The sequence below is a fragment of the Colletes latitarsis genome, chromosome 12 (genome assembly GCF_051014445.1).
Source record: "Colletes latitarsis isolate SP2378_abdomen chromosome 12, iyColLati1, whole genome shotgun sequence".
Taxonomy (NCBI): Eukaryota; Metazoa; Arthropoda; class Insecta; order Hymenoptera; family Colletidae; genus Colletes; species Colletes latitarsis.
The window spans coordinates 10943574-10960449 of NC_135145.1; positions in this window are offsets into that span (position 1 = coordinate 10943574).

Genomic DNA, 16876 nt, shown 5'->3' on the forward strand with positions numbered 1-16876 from the left:
ACTCGTACTGTTGAAGACGCTCTATCCATCTTGCAGTTTGTCCTTCAGGATTCTTGAAAGAGAGGAGCCATCTTAAGGAAGCATGATCCGTCCTCACCAAGAACTTGCGGCCATAGAGGTAATGGTGGAAATGCTCAATGGATTTTACGATGGCTAATAGTTCCCTTCTTGTCACACAATAATTTCTTTCCGCCTTTCCCAGCACCTTCGAGAAATACGCAATCACCTTTTCTTGCCCATCTTGAATCTGGGAAAGGACTGCACCAATTCCATTGCTCGATGCGTCGGTGTCCAAGATGAAATCCGCATCAGGCAAGGGGTAAGCCAAGATAGGGGACTTTGCAAGATGTGTCTTCAAATCTTCGAATACCTTCTGGCATTCCTCTGTCCATTGGAAAGAAACCTTACTCTCCGTCAAACGATACAAGGGCTTTGCAATCGCTGAAAAGTTTCGGACAAATTTCCTGTAATAAGTGCAAAGTCCTAAGAAACTTCGCAGTTCCGTCTGATTTTTGGGTACAGGCCATTCTCGTACCGCGGCTATCTTCTCGGGGTCCGTCTTAACGCCTTGCTCGGAAACCATGTGACCGAGGTATTTAACCTCCCGGCAAAAGAAATTGCATTTCTTCGGGCTCATGACCAATTTCGCCTTGCGCAGGCGGGTGAAAACTTTCCTCAAATTTTCAATTTCCTCCTCGAAACTTCTTCCGAAAATTATAACATCGTCCAGGTATACCAGACAGATTTTCCAGTTTAAATCCGTCAATACTGTATCCATAAGACGTTCGAAAGTAGCAGGGGCATTGCAGAGTCCAAACGGCATCACCTTGAATTGCCAAAGACCAGCACCAACACAAAAGGCGGTTTTCTCCTTATCCTCTTCGTGTACAGCAATTTGCCAGTAACCACTTTGCAAATCTATCGTCGAGAACCAGGTTGCACCAGCCAGGGCGTCCAGCGTGTCCTCAATCCTGGGAAGCGGATAGGAGTCCTTCTTCGAGACTTCGTTAAGACGACGATAGTCTACACAGAATCGGGTGCTTCCATCCTTCTTCTTCACCAGTACAATTGGAGAAGACCACGGACTTCCTGATTTCTCAATTACTCCCTGCCTTTCCATTTTCGCAAGCAGCTCTTCAACTTCACCACGACGATGTATAGGCAAACGCCGCGGTGGTTGTTTAATCGGACGATGATCCCCAGTGTCAATTCTGCGTTGAACGACATCGCATCTTCCTACTTGATCGGAATCCCTTGCGAAAACGTCTTGAAATTCGTTTAATAACCTTCGGAATTCAGTCTTCTGCTGTTCGGAAAGGTCGACAGAACAACGTCCATACAGATCTTGAAGAAATTCCGGAGTAGAAGCTTCGTTCTTCATTTCCGCAAGCCTCAAGACCCGGTCTTCAGGATGATTCCTCTTCAAATCCATATCTTGATGTCCTTTAATCCGGAGTTTTCCTAGGATGAAATCCAGCTGGCAAGAATGCTTTCGGAGAAAGTTCGTTCCTAAAATGCATTCTTCAACCATTCCAATCAAAAGAAAATCTTCCTCGGTTCGGAGGCTACCAATGGTAACAGAGAAACATTGTTTTCCTAGAATTTGTAACTTTTCACCGGAAACAGAGTAAATGTTAACGTTTTCTTGTACTCCCGCCGCGCAAGACTTGTCATTCTTGTGAAATTTCATTAAATTCACACTTGAGCCCGTGTCGATGACGAACCGACACCTCCTTCCCTCGACGGTTCCCTCGACGCTAGTCGAATCTTCTGACAAGTTTGTCTTCCTTACGACGGGGGTAGAAGAAAACGAAGCCGGAGTCTCCCCCTCTACGCCGACTTCTTCAAGTTTCCCTTCTTCGAGGGGGCCTCTTCTCTCCTCCTCTTCTTCGGGCAGTTCCGCTGTAAATGTCCCTCCTGTCCGCAGTTCCAGCACTCCGAGACCGGCTTCCCAGCAGTCCTCTTCTCCAACTTTCCCTTGGGAAAACAAGTGACACCCTGAATGCAGTCCTTAACACGGCAAGGACCAGGGGCCACAGACTCGACGGCCTCAATCTCCAGGGCTCTGATCACAGCCGCCCTGAGAGTATTGAAACCGCCTAGCCTCAGCGTCCTCCTCATTTCCTCATTGGCCAGGGCGGAGACGAACTGAGAGGCGGCCAGCTTATCCCTGACTTCCATTGGACAATCACCAAAGGAAGCCTGCGCCAACCTCTCAATCTCCGAAGCCAAATCAGAAATCGACTCCCCCTTCCGTTGAGTATAATTTTGGAATTTCACGTAATTTAGATTCGCGAAATTCTTGGTTCCGAAACGGAACTCCAAAGCGGAAACCAAGACACCAAAATCACAACGCGACTCCTCGGAAAGGGTAGTCAAAACACTCCGAGCGGGCCCCTCCAGACATGCGACCAAGGCCAAAGCTTTCCTTGGTGCATCCCATCCATTCGCCTTCGCAATCGCCTCGAATTGCACCCGGTACTCCTCCCAACAAGCTCTTCCATCAAACGCTGGTGGTTTTAGGACGTACCCCAGAAATCCACCAGTCGCTTCCAACGGAGGAGCCGACTGCGAAGTGGAAGGCATCGCGAGTCCAGCAACAACAGGATTATCCCTAACAAAATTATTAACAAGGCTGGACTCGCGATCCTCGCTACGGAACGCCGCGGCCGACAGGTTATCAATCACATTTTTAAAATTCTCCGCAAGCACCTGATAACGATCCTCCATGGCCCTTATCCTTCCTTCCACAGCAGCCTCCTTCGCCGAAGCGGCAGCCTCCTTCGCGGCCTGCCTCTCTTCGGTTCGCTCCCGTTCCTCAGCAAATAAACGTTGCTGCTCCTGGAACTGCGTTGCGATGTTCCGCTGTAGTCCTTCCAAGAGCACCTCCAACGATGAAAAAGTCTCCGCCCTGGCAGCAGAACGAGTCGTAATCCCGCTTCTGGCACCACTGTTGCGCCGGGGCGGGGCTTTCTTCCAATAACTCATATTGACACAACACAATTAAAATACCACAACGTAACACAACTAATGCAAACTGGGAACTTTATTAACAAGAGTGCTTTTCAATACGTCTGTTCGCCTTGTGATCTGTCGTAATTCTAATCTTCAAAATCGTTGCCGGTTTCTCGGCAACCGGAAGGCTCGGGATCTCGCATCCGCTCGTTTTCGTGTGGCAGCTTCACCTCATCGCAAAGCCTCTTCACACCATTGCGACGATGCAATTTCGCGGTATTGCGCGGCATCTTCATACCGTCGCAACAATATTTTAGAGGATAGCACCAGTTAGGTCAGGGTTAGGTCTGGTATTTGCCTTCATCTGGCTCATACTTACGCATATTTCGCATACTTGTTGGCCTGGTCCTGGGCTTTTTCTGGTTTGGATCACGTAGTAATGAGGTACCACACTGAAACAGTGAGTTAAACCTGGGTTCGATTAATATTTCAGAGGATAGCACCTGTTAGGTCAGGGTTAGGTCCGGGATTTGCCATCATCTGGCTCATACTTTCGCATTTTTCCCATACTTTTTGACCAGATCCTGGGCTTTTTCTGGCTTGGATCACGTAGTTATGAGGTACAACACAGAAACAGTGGGTTAAACCTGGATTCGATCAATATTTTACAGGATAACGCCGGTTAGGTCTGGGTCTGGTCTGGGATTTGCCATCATCTGGCTCATACTTTCGCATTTTTCGCATAACTTTTGGCCAGATCCTGGGCTTTTTCTGGCTTGGATCTCGTAGTAATGTGGTACAACACAGTAACAGTGGATTAAACCTGGATTCGATCAACTTTTTAGAGGATAACGCCGGTTAGGTCTGTGTTAGGTCTGGGATTTGTCATGATGTGGCTCATACTTTCGCAATTTCGCATACTTGTTGGGCAGATCCTGTCCTTTTTCTGGTTCCCATCACGTAGTAATGCGTTACCGCAATGAAACAGTGAGTTAAACCTGGGTCCGATCATCATTTGAGTGGATAACACTGGTTAGGTCAGGGTTAGGTCTGGTATTTGCCATGATCTGTGTCGTACTTTCGCAATTTTCGCATACTTGTTGGCCAGATCCTGGGCTTTTTCTGGCTTGGATCACGTAGTAATGAGGTTCCACACAGAAACAGTGGGTTAAACCAGGATTCGATCAATATTTTAGAGGATAACGGCGGTTAGGTCAGGGATAGGTCTGGAATTTGCCATTATCTGGCTCATACTTTTTTTTTTTTTTTTTTTTTTGTCGTGGGGAAAATCTTCGAAAGACTCCCTCCCACCTCCTTGGGGAGAGGTGGGAGGGGTGTGTGGGATTCCCCGCGCCCGTACAACGACAGGCGCGGGACCTACCCACTAAAAACCCCACGGTGACCCTTCGGCACGCTTTGGGAGGATACCGGGAATCGCTCGAAGCATTCTTCCGGTATCCTCCCCGTGCCCGCGCTTTCGCGCCCATCCCCCGGGGGGACAATCGGTCCCCCCAGTAGACACACTGCCTCATAGCGGCGGGACGGGGCCACTCCATCCCGCCGCTATCCGTCCCGGGGCCGCGTTTAGTGGCGGCTGCGAGCCCCAACTCGCAACCGCCCGCGACCCCGTTTCCACCCCTCGGCGGCCGGGCGTTCATGGCCGCACCAGACCGCCGAGGGTGCCTCCCCTTGCGTCGGACCGGTAGGGGGAGGCACTCCTACCCCCAACCGGTCCGACCCGGCGCCGCCTGGCGGGAGGAGGGTCCCCTCAGGACCCCCCTCCCAGCCTAGGTCATCCGCCACGCCGAGGCGGCCGCCTGCGACGCCTCGCGACCGGGCGACGACCTCGGGCCACCGCACGAGCGCGAGCTTCAGCGCGCCGCTGAAGCTCGCGCTCCCTCCCCGCGGCCTCCTTCTGCAACATTACGTTCTCGCAGAAGGAGGCCACGGCCCTCCACTTCTCCTCGCTGCCGAGCATGGCGCGCACCACGCCCGGCAGCGAGACATCCCGCCCGACGACGCCGACCAGGACACGGCGCTCCCCCTCCCACGCGGGGCATACCTCCAGGGTATGATCCGCCGTGTCCTGCTCAGCGTCGCAGTGGCAGCAACGCGCCGTCGGCTCCTTCCCTATCCGGCACAGGTATCTTCCGAAGCTGCCATGCCCGGAAAATACCTGTGCCATCCGGTAGGTGAGGCTGCCATGGCCTCTGTCCAGCCACTCCTTCAGGAGTGGCCGAACCGCCCCGACAGTCCGGTGCCCCGCGGTTGGCAGAGCCAGCCGCTCCTGCCACGCGAGCAACACGGACTGCCGGGCCTGGCGCTTCAAATCGCCCCAAGCAGGTTCCTGCCCGCCCGGGACCGCCCCCACCCCCGCGCGACGGTCGACGCGGTGCCGGTACATCACCGCGTGCGACCGCGCGAGCAGGTCCATGGGCGGCATCCCCGCTAGAACCGTCGCCGCCTCATGTGACATGGTCCGATACCCGCGGACGACCCTGAGCGCCATGCGCCTCTGCACCCGACGCAGCATAGTCATGCTGCGCCGGGAGGCAGCCAGGTCGTCCGCCCAGACGGGGGCCCCGTATAGGGCCACCGACTGGACCATTGCCACATAGAGGCGACGAACTCGGCCCGCCGGGCCCCCCAGGTTGGGCAGGATCCGGCCCAGAGCCGCAACCATCCTTTCCAACCGGGGGACCAGGCAGCGGAAATGCTCCTCGAAACGCCAGTGGCTATCGAGGATCAGCCCCAGATACCTGATCTGGGGCTTCACCTCGATGTCAGCCCCACCCACCCGGATCAGAGGGGGTGGCGGATCCTGCCGACGTGAATGAAACGCAATCACCTCGGTCTTATGGACCGCCACCGTCATCCCCATCCCCCTGATCCGGTCGACGACGCGTTGCGACCCCACCTCCGCGCGACGCATGGCCCTCCCCCAGTGCGCCCCGACGGCCAGCACCAGTGTGTCATCCGCATAACACACCGTGCTGACGCCGTCGGGGAGGCCGGCCCGCAACACCGAGTCGTACGCGATGTTCCACAGGAGTGGCCCGAGGACCGACCCCTGCGGAACACCGCAGTACACCTCCCTCCGCATATCACCATCCCGGCCCGGATACTCGATCCACCTGCCGCGGAGATAATCCCCGACGACCGCCCTGAGACAAGGGGGGACCCGATGATATTCGAGTCCCCTCCTTATCTCTTCCCAGGGGAGGGTGTTAAAGGCATTGGCAATATCCAAGGATATTGCCAATGCCACCCCTCCCCGGGAGACGGCCGCCCCCGAGAGGGCCCTCACACGACCTATCGCGTCGATAGTCGATCGGCCCCCCCGGAAACCGAACTGGCAGTCGGCCAGACCGGGATCACCCCGCGAGAGGTGCTCGACGAGGCGGGCAGCAATCACCCGCTCGAAGAGCTTGCCCACCTCGTCGAGGAGACAAATGGGCCGGTATGCGGAGGGAGACTCCGCGGGCCGACCCTCCTTCCGGAGGAGGACCATCCTCGCCACCTTCCAACTGGGGGGGAATCGCCCGTCCCTCAGGCAGCGGTCGAACAACCGCCTGAGGTCGGCCCCAAGGACGCCCTGGGTCAAGACCCAAACCCGGCCGGGCACACCATCCGGACCCGGGGCCGTGTTACGAACCCCGAGCCGTCTGATGGCCGCTGCCAGCTCCTCCTGCGTGACCCCCAGCTCGGCCGTCCACTCCACTGGGACAGCCGCCGCCGCCGGAGGACGCGGTCCCCTCTCCCCAATTGGGAAGAGTGTATTGACCACGTCCTCCAGCAGCCGGGGGTCAAGACCCTCGGTGACGGGGGGCGCCCACGGGCGGAGCTTATTCAGCACCACCTTATATGGGCGCCCCCATGGATCGTCATCAAGGGTCTGGAGGAGCTCCTTCCATGCCCGGGTCTTGGCCCGTTTGATGGCGACCTGCAGAGCAACCCGCGCCACGCGGTATGCTCCATACAGGTCATCAGCTGCCCTCGCTCGCGCCACGCCGTCGCCTGTACGTTGACGACGGCGCGCGCGGGTGTACTGGCGTCGGGCGCGGACAGTCGCGACTCGCAACTCCGCGATCGCGTCCGACCACCAGTACACCGCCCGGCGAGGAGAAGCCCGCCCGACCCGAGGCATCGCCGCGTCGCAAATACCCGCGACCAATGCTCCGAGCCGGGCGACCTCCTCCTCTATGCTCGGCAACTCGGCCGCTCCCTGCGGCCAAGTTGCAGCGAGGGCAGCTGCCATCAGGGCGTCCTTGTCCAGGCGCCGAAGCGCCCAGCGGCGTGGTGGGGTGCCACGCAGGCGGCCGTGTCGGGATGCACTCGCGGCGGCAGAGACCTCCATCCGGATGTACCGGTGATCGGAGAGTGTCTCTGCCCCCGCGACCACGTGCCAACCCGACACCATGCGCACGGCGTTGGGGGTCGCGAATCCAACATCCACGATGGACCCCCCATATCGCCGCACGCATGTGTGCTCCGACCCCCGGTTCAATACCCGGAGGTCGAGCCCCGCCGCCCAATCGCCCAGGATCCCGCCGCGAACGGAGGTCCTGGGGGATCCCCAAGCCACCGACTTGGCATTAAAATCCCCCAGGACCAGCACCGGCCGGGCCGCGTAGCGCTGCACGCATGCCGCGACCTCGGCCAAGTACAGCTCGAACGCAGCGTGACCGCTACGGGGCGAAATGTAGCACCCCACCACAGCGACTCCCCCCCAGTCCACGGCGACGAATCCCCGACCGCGCTCCAACAAGGAGAACGGTGGGGACCCGTCGCCCCCTCCCCATACCGTCGCCACCAAGCCGTCCGCGTCGCCCACCCAATGAGGGTGATCAGGGACGCGGTACGGCTCGGCGGCGACCGCCAGGCCAACCCCCCACTCCGCGAGGACTTGGGACATCAAGTCCTGTGCCGCGCGGCAGTGGTTGAGGTTGGCCTGGAGGAGGAGGCGGGGCGGCATTAATTAATGGCCGCGCCAGCCTCCTCCCGGCCGTCCGTCCCCGTAGCACCGTCCACCTCCATGGAGGACGATGCCACCGCCCTCGGCACCGGAGCCGGTGCAGCCCGCCTCTTCCTCTCCTTCCGGGAGGGGGGGGAGCACTTCTTGCTCCCCACCCTGTGATCGGCTGGCCTCCCCATGTCCGCACACAGCGGGCAGTGGGGGGCCGCCGAGCACTGGCTCGCACGGTGCTCTTTGGCACCGCAGCGGTAACATTGACCGCTGCGGTCCACCGGCGAGGTGCACCACTGCCTCACGTGCCCCAATTCGAGGCAGCGGTGACACTGGAGCGGGCGCGGCACGAGGATTTCCACTCGCGCCGAAACCCACCCCACCAACACCCTCCCGGATTCCGCCACCTTACGGGCGGCGGAGAGGGGGCACCGGGCCCACACCGACCCGAGGCCGGAGGGCGACCTGCGGATCTCTCCGATCCGCAGGTCCTCCACAGGACAGTCCCCCGCCCTCGCAAGGGCACGGGACACATCCTGTGCGCTGACCGAGTCGTCCAGCCCACAAACGCGCATCTCCGTGCGCTTCGTGGGCCGGGCGACCCGGACACCTCGCTCGCCCAGCTGCTCCCGGAGCCTCTGGGCGAGACGATCCGCCTTCGCGCCGCCTTCTGCACCGGGGATCTCCAGCAAGAGACCCCCGGTCACGGCCCTCTTCGCCCTCACGGAGGCGATGCCCAGCTCTTCCAGGGAGATATTCTCCCTGGCGAGCCGCATCGCCTCCGCGAGGGTCAGGTCGCCCCCCTGCGCAACGGTCAGCGTCACCGCTGCCGTTTTTGGGGGACGACCTGGTCGTGCCTTCCCGACCTTCGCGGCCTTTACCTTGGCCGCCGGCGGCGGAGGCGGAGGCCGCGGTTGCGAGGCCTTCCTCGCCGCCCGCTTCGCCTTCCGCCCCACCACCTCACTCCACGCCACCCCCCCTTGGGAGGGTGCCGTGGAGGACGCGACCACCGCGACCACGGGTACACCACCCCCCTTGGGGGTCGCGACCCGGGGCCCTGGTGCCGCAACGCTGGGCGGAGCCTTCACTCCGCCCTTCTTTGCCTTCCCCGACTGTACCGGAACAGGTCGGGGAGGCACGGCCTTCCTGCTGACCGCTCTTCCGGCGAGGAGCTCCTCCCGGAAGGCGGCCAGCTTGCCATCAATCATGTCCCCAATCCTCCTCAGAAGATCGTCTTCTCAGGAGGACGGGGACTTCTTCACGGGCGGAGTGCGGGTGGAGGGGCCCGCGGTGCCCCGCACCACTGCCGCCGCACTCCGCTTATTTACCTCCGCCGAGGGACGCGGCGGTGGAGGAGGAGGGAGAATGGGAGGGAGGGCTGCGCTGTTCCACAGCGCCTCTGCCCTCCTCCTCCCCTGTCGCTCCTCCTCCAACAGGAGCTGCAGACGGGCGTTCCGCCCTCTGAGCTCCCGCGCCGCCTCCCTCATTTCCTCCGCCGCGGCCTTCAGGGCCGCCGCGCCACCGCTTTTCTGCCCCTTAAAGGCGCAGGCAGCGGCGACTTTCTCCACCCGCCTCAGGGACGAGGAGATCCTCTCCGATATCTCCTCGGTCACCTCGTCCCTGAGGCAACTCAGCCTCACCGACGGGCTCATCGCCCCGCCCACCTCGACGACGGCCTGCCCCGCCCTCTTCCTCTTAGAGCCTATGAGGCTCCTGGTGGAGGAGAAGGACGAGACTGACGCAGTCTCATCGTCCTCCTCCACCTTCCACGAAGCCGGGCCAGGCGCTGGAGGCGGCGCGAGCGCCGTCACTCCAGTCCCAACACCGCCTTCGTCCTCCCCCTCTGACTTACCCCGTCCCATCCCCGTTTTAATAGTGAACTCCATAATATTCCCACGAGCAGGTCGGAAGAAAAGGTCCGCCCGGGCAGAGCCGCCTTACCCGGGTAAGCCTATATACTCCGGGGGTTCGGCAGGTTCCCCGGAGGTGGTCGCTTGGGATTGGGCCTTCTCCCCCAACCATGCATCCCATCGCCGCGCACCATAGCTTAGGATTGGAGGGCGATTTTATAGAGTCGCCATACTCGTGGCCCAGGCGGTTAAGCCAAGACCCCCGTTCCTCCTGCCGTCACGTACCATTCACAAAACCAATAGGGAATTGTGAATGGGTCGTTGTGACGACCAACAGGAGGCTTACGGTGTGTGTATGACTCGGGTACCCCGGGTTCGTTAAGCCCGTACTGCAGCTGAAAGGCTGGCAGCCCCTGAGGGAATCTGGCTCATACTTTCGCATTTTTCGCATACTTGTTGGCCAGATTCTGGGCTTTTTCTGCTTTGGAGCACGTAGTAACGTGGTACCACACTGAAGCAGTCAAATAAACCAGGTTTCGATGAATATTTTAGAGGATAGCACCGGTTAGGTCATGGTTAGGTCTGGTATTTGCCTTCATCTGGCTCATACTTTCGCATATTTCGCATACATGTTGTCCAGATCCTGGGCATTTTCTGCTTTTGAGCATGTTGTAATGCGGTACCGCAATGAATCAGTCAATTAAACCTGGTTTCGATCAATATTTTACAGGATAACACCGGTTAGGTCAGGGTTACGTCTGGTATTTGCCTTCATCTGGCTCATAGTTTCGCATATTTCGCATACTTGTTGTTCAGATCCTGGGCTTTTCCTGGTTTGGATCACGTTGTAATGCGGTACCGCAATGAATCAGTCAATTAAACCTGGATTCGATCAATATTTTACAGGATAACACCGGTTAGGTCAGGGTTAGGTCTGGCATTTGCCATCATCTAGCTCGTACATTCGCATTTTTCGGATACTTGTTGTCCAGATCCTGGCCTTTTTCTGGTATGGATCACGTTGTATTGCGGTACATCATGGAAAGAGTGCATTATACTTGGACTCGATCAATATTTTAGAAGATAACGCCGGTTAGGTCTGGGTTAGCTCTGGGATTTGCCCTCATCTGGCTCATATTTTCGCATTTTTCGGATACTTGTTGACCAGATCCTGGCCTTTTTCAAGTATGGATCACGCACTAATGTGGTACCGCACTGAATCAGTCCATTAAACCTGGATTCGATCAATATTTTACAGGACAACACCGGTTAGGTCAGGGTTAGGTCTGGTATTTGCCATCATCTGGCTCATACTTTCGCAATTTTCGCACACTTGCCGGCCAGATCCTGGGCTTTTTCTGGCATGGATCACGTAATAATGAGGATCCACACAGAAACAGTGGGTTCAACCAGGATTCGATCAATATTTTAGAGGATAACGGCGGTTAGGTCAGGGATAGATCTGGAATTTGCCATTATCTGGCTCATACTTTCGCATTTTTAGCATACTTGTTGGCCAGATTCTGGGCTTTTTCTGCTCTGGAGCACGTAGTAACGTGGTACCACACTGAAGCAGTCAAATAAACCTGGTTTCGATGAATATTTTAGAGGATAGCACCGGTTAGGTCAGGGTTAGGTCTGGTATTTGCCTTCATCTGGCTCATACTTTCGCATATTTCGCATACATGTTGTCCAGATCCTGGGCATTTTCTGCATTTGGGCATGTTGTAATGTGGTACCACACTGAAGCAGCCAAATTAACCTGGTTTCGATCAATATTTTAGAGGATAACGCCGGATATGTCTGGGTCAGGTCTGGCATTTGCCATCATCTTGCTCATACTTTCGCATTTGTCACATACTTGTTGTTCAGATCCTGGGCTATTTCAGGTGTGGATCACGTACTGATGTGGTACCACACTGAAACAGTGAGTTAAACCTGGGTTCGATTAATATTTTAGAGGATAGCACCAGTTAGGTCAGGGTTAGGTCTGGTATTTGCCTTCATCTGGCTCATACTTTCGCGTTTTTCGCATACTTGTTGGCCAGGTCCTGGGCTTTCTCTGGTTTGGATCACGTAGTAGTGTGGTACCACAATGAAACAGTCAATTAAACCTGGATTCGATCAATATTTTACACGATAACACCGGTTAGGTCAGGGTTAGGTCTGGTATTTGCCATCATCTGGCTCATACTTTTGCATATTTCGCATACTTGTTGTCCAGATCCTGGGCTTTTTCTGGTTTGGATCACGTTGTAATGCGGTACCGCAATGAATCAGTCAAGTAAACCTGGATTCGATCAATATTTTACAGGATAACACCGGTTAGGTCAGGGTTAGGTCTGGTATTTGCCATCATCTGGCTCATACTTTCGCAATTTTCGCACACTTGCCGGCCAGATCCTGGGCTTTTTCTGGCATGGATCACGTAATAATGAGGATCCACACAGAAACAGTGGGTTCAACCAGGATTCGATCAATATTTTACAGGATAACACCGGTTAGGTCAGGGTTAGGTCTGGCATTTGCCGTCATCTAGCTCATACATTCGCATTTTTCGGATACTTGTTGTCCAGATCCTGGCCTTTTTCTGGTATGGATCACGTTGTAATGCGGTACATCATGGAAAGAGTGCATTATACTCGGACTCGATCAATATTTTAGAAGATAACGCCGGTTAGGTCTGGGTTAGCTCTGGGATTTGCCCTCATCTGGCTCATATTTTCGCATTTTTCGGATACTTGTTGACCAGATCCTGGACTTTTTCAAGTATGGATCACGCAGTAATGTGGTACCGCACTGAAGCAGTCAAGTAAACCTGGTTTCGATTAATATTTTAGAGGATAGCACCGGTTAGGTCAGGGTTAGGTCTGGTATTTGCCTTCATCTGGCTCATACTTTCGCATTTTTCGCATACATGTTGTCCAGATCCTGGGCATTTTCTGCTTTTGAGCATGTTGTAATGTGGTACCACACTGAAGCAGCCAAATAAACCTGGTTTCGATCAATATTTTAGAGGATAACGCCGGATATGTCTGGGTCAGGTCTGGCATTTGCCATCATCTTGCTCATACTTTCGCATATTTCGCATACTTGTTGTTCAGATCCTGGGCTTTTTCTGGCTTGGATCACGTAGTAATGTGGTACAACACAGAAATAGTGGATTAAACCTGGATTCGATCAACATTTTAGAGGATCGCGGCGGTTAGTTCAGGGATAGGTTTTGTATTTGCCATCATCTGGCTCATACTTTCGTATTTTTCGCATACTTGTTGGCCAGGTCCTGGGGTTTTTCTGGTTTGGGTCACGTTGTAATGAGGTTTCACACAGAAACAGTGGGTTAAACCAGTATTCGATCAATATTTTAGAGGATAACGCCGGTTAGGTCTGTGTTAGGTCTGGGATTTGCCATGATGTGGCTCATACTTTCGCATTTTTCCCATACTTTTTGACCAGATCCTGGGTTTTCACTGGCTTGGATCACGTAGTAATGTGGTACAACACAGAAACAGTGAGTTAAACTTGGATTCGATCAATATTTTAGAGCATAACACCGGTTAGGTCAGAGTTAGGTCTGGGATTTGCCATCATCTGGCTCATACTTTCGCATTTTTGCCATACATTTTGACCAGATCCAGGGTTTTCACTGGCTTGGATCACGTAGTAACGTGCTACAACACAGAAACAGTGAGTTAAACCTGGATTCGATCAATAGTTTAGAGCATATCACCGGTTAGGTCAGGGTTAGGTCTGGGATTTGCCATCATCTGGCTCATACTTTCGCATTTTTCCCATACTTTTTGACCAGATCCTGGGCTTTTTCTGGCTTGGATCACGTAGTTATGAGGTACAACACAGAAGCAGTGGGTTAAACCTGGTTTCGATCAATATTTTCCAGGATAACGCCGGTTAGGTCTGGGTCTGGTCTGGGATTTGCCATCATCTGGCTCATACTTTCGCAATTTTCGCATACTTGTTGGCCAGATGGCGTGTTTTTTCTGCATTGGAGCACGTTGCAAAGAGGTACTACGCTGAATCAGTCAGTTAAACCTGGATTCGATCAATATTTTAGAGGATAACACCGGTTAGGTCAGGGTTAGGTCTGGCATTTGCCATCATCTAGCTCATACATTCGCATTTTTCGGATACTTGTTGTCCAGATCCTGGCCTTTTTCTGGTATGGATCACGTTGTAATGCGGTACATCAGGGAAAGAGTGCATTATACTTGGACTCGATCAATATTTTAGAAGATAACGCCGGATAGGTCTGGGTCAGGTCTGGCATTTGCCATCATCTTGCTCATACTTTCGCATTTGTCACATACTTGTTCAGATCCTGGCCTTTTTCTGGTTTGGATCACGTTGTAATGCGGTACCGCAATGAATCAGTCAATTAAACCTGGATTCGATCAATATTTTACAGGATAACACCGGTTAGGTCAGGGTTAGGTCTGGTATTTGCCATCATCTGGCTCATACTTTCGCAATTCTCGCATACTTGCTGGCCAGATCCTGGGCTTTTTCTGGCTTGGAACACGTAGTAATGAGGTTCCACACAGAAACAGTGGGTTAAACCAGGATTAGATCAATATTTTAGAGGATAACGGCGGTTAGGTCAGGGATAGGTTTGGAATTTGCAATCATCTGGCTCATACTTTCGCATTTTTCGCATGCTTTTTGGCCAGATCCTGGGCTTTTTCTGGCTTGGATCACGTAGTAATGTGGTACAACAGAGAAACAGTGAGTTTAACCTGGATTCGATCAATATTTTAGAGCATAACACCGGTTAGGTCAGGGTTAGGTCTGAGATTTGCCTTCATCTGGCTCATACTTTCGCATTTTTCCCATACTTTTTGGCCAGATCCTGGGTTTTCACTGGCTTGGATCACGTAGTAATGTGGTACAACACAGTAACAGTGAGTTAAACCTGGATTCGATCAATATTTTAGAGCATAACACCAGTTAGGTCAGGGTTAGGTCTGGGATTTGCCATCATCTGGCTCATACTTTCGCATTCTTCCCATACTTTTTGACCAGATCCTGGGCTTTTTCTGGCTTGGATCACGTAGTCATGAGGTACAACACAGAAACAGTGGGTTAAACCTGGATTCGATCAATATTTTACAGGATAACGCCGGTTATGTCTGGGTCTGGTCTGGGATCTGCCATCATCTGGCTCATACTTTCGCATTTTTCGCATAACTTTTGGCCAGATCCTGGGCTCTTTCTGGCTTGGATCACGTAGTAATGTGGTACAACACAGAAACAGTGGCTTAAACCTGGATTCGATCAACATTTAAGAGGATAACGCCGGTTAGGTCTGTGTTAGGTCTGGGATTTGTCATGATGGGGCTCATACTTTCGCATTTTTCGCATACTTGTTGTTCAGATCCTGGGCTTTTCCTGGTTTGGATCACGTTGTAATGCGGTACCGCAATGAATCAGTCAATTAAACCTGGATTCGATCAATATTTTACAGGATAACACCGGTTAGGTCAGGGTTAGGTCTGGCATTTGCCATCATCTAGCTCGTACATTCGCATTTTTCGGATACTTGTTGTCCAGATCCTGGCCTTTTTCTGGTATGGATCACGTTGTATTGCGGTACATCATGGAAAGAGTGCATTATACTTGGACTCGATCAATATTTTAGAAGATAACGCCGGTTAGGTCTGGGTTAGCTCTGGGATTTGCCCTCATCTGGCTCATATTTTCGCATTTTTCGGATACTTGTTGACCAGATCCTGGCCTTTTTCAAGTATGGATCACGCACTAATGTGGTACCGCACTGAATCAGTCAATTAAACCTGGATTCGATCAATATTTTACAGGATAACACCGGTCAGGTCAGGGTTAGGTCTGGTATTTGCCATCATCTGGCTCATACTTTCGCAATTTTCGCACACTTGCCGGCCAGATCCTGGGCTTTTTCTGGCATGGATCACGTAATAATGAGGATCCACACAGAAACAGTGGGTTCAACCAGGATTCGATCAATATTTTAGAGGATAACGGCGGTTAGGTCAGGGATAGATCTGGAATTTGCCATTATCTGGCTCATACTTTCGCATTTTTAGCATACTTGTTGGCCAGATTCTGGGCTTTTTCTGCTCTGGAGCACGTAGTAACGTGGTACCACACTGAAGCAGTCAAATAAACCTGGTTTCGATGAATATTTTAGAGGATAGCACCGGTTAGGTCAGGGTTAGGTCTGGTATTTGCCTTCATCTGGCTCATACTTTCGCATATTTCGCATACATGTTGTCCAGATCCTGGGCATTTTCTGCATTTGGGCATGTTGTAATGTGGTACCACACTGAAGCAGCCAAATTAACCTGGTTTCGATCAATATTTTAGAGGATAACGCCGGATATGTCTGGGTCAGGTCTGGCATTTGCCATCATCTTGCTCATACTTTCGCATTTGTCACATACTTGTTGTTCAGATCCTGGGCTATTTCAGGTGTGGATCACGTACTGATGTGGTACCACACTGAAACAGTGAGTTAAACCTGGGTTCGATTAATATTTTAGAGGATAGCACCAGTTAGGTCAGGGTTAGGTCTGGTATTTGCCTTCATCTGGCTCATACTTTCGCATTTTTCGCATACTTGTTGGCCAGGTCCTGGGATTTCTCTGGTTTGGATCACGTAGTAGTGTGGTACCACAATGAAACAGTCAATTAAACCTGGATTCGATCAATATTTTACACGATAACACCGGTTAGGTCAGGGTTAGGTCTGGTATTTGCCATCATCTGGCTCATACTTTTGCATATTTCGCATACTTGTTGTCCAGATCCTGGGCTTTTTCTGGTTTGGATCACGTTGTAATGCGGTACCGCAATGAATCAGTCAATTAAACCTGGATTCGATCAATATTTTACAGGATAACACCGGTTAGGTCAGGGTTAGGTCTGGCATTTGCCGTCATCTAGCTCATACATTCGCATTTTTCGGATACTTGTTGTCCAGATCCTGGCCTTTTTCTGGTATGGATCACGTTGTAATGCGGTACATCATGGAAAGAGTGCATTATACTCGGACTCGATCAATATTTTAGAAGATAACGCCGGTTAGGTCTGGGTTAGCTCTGGGATTTGCCCT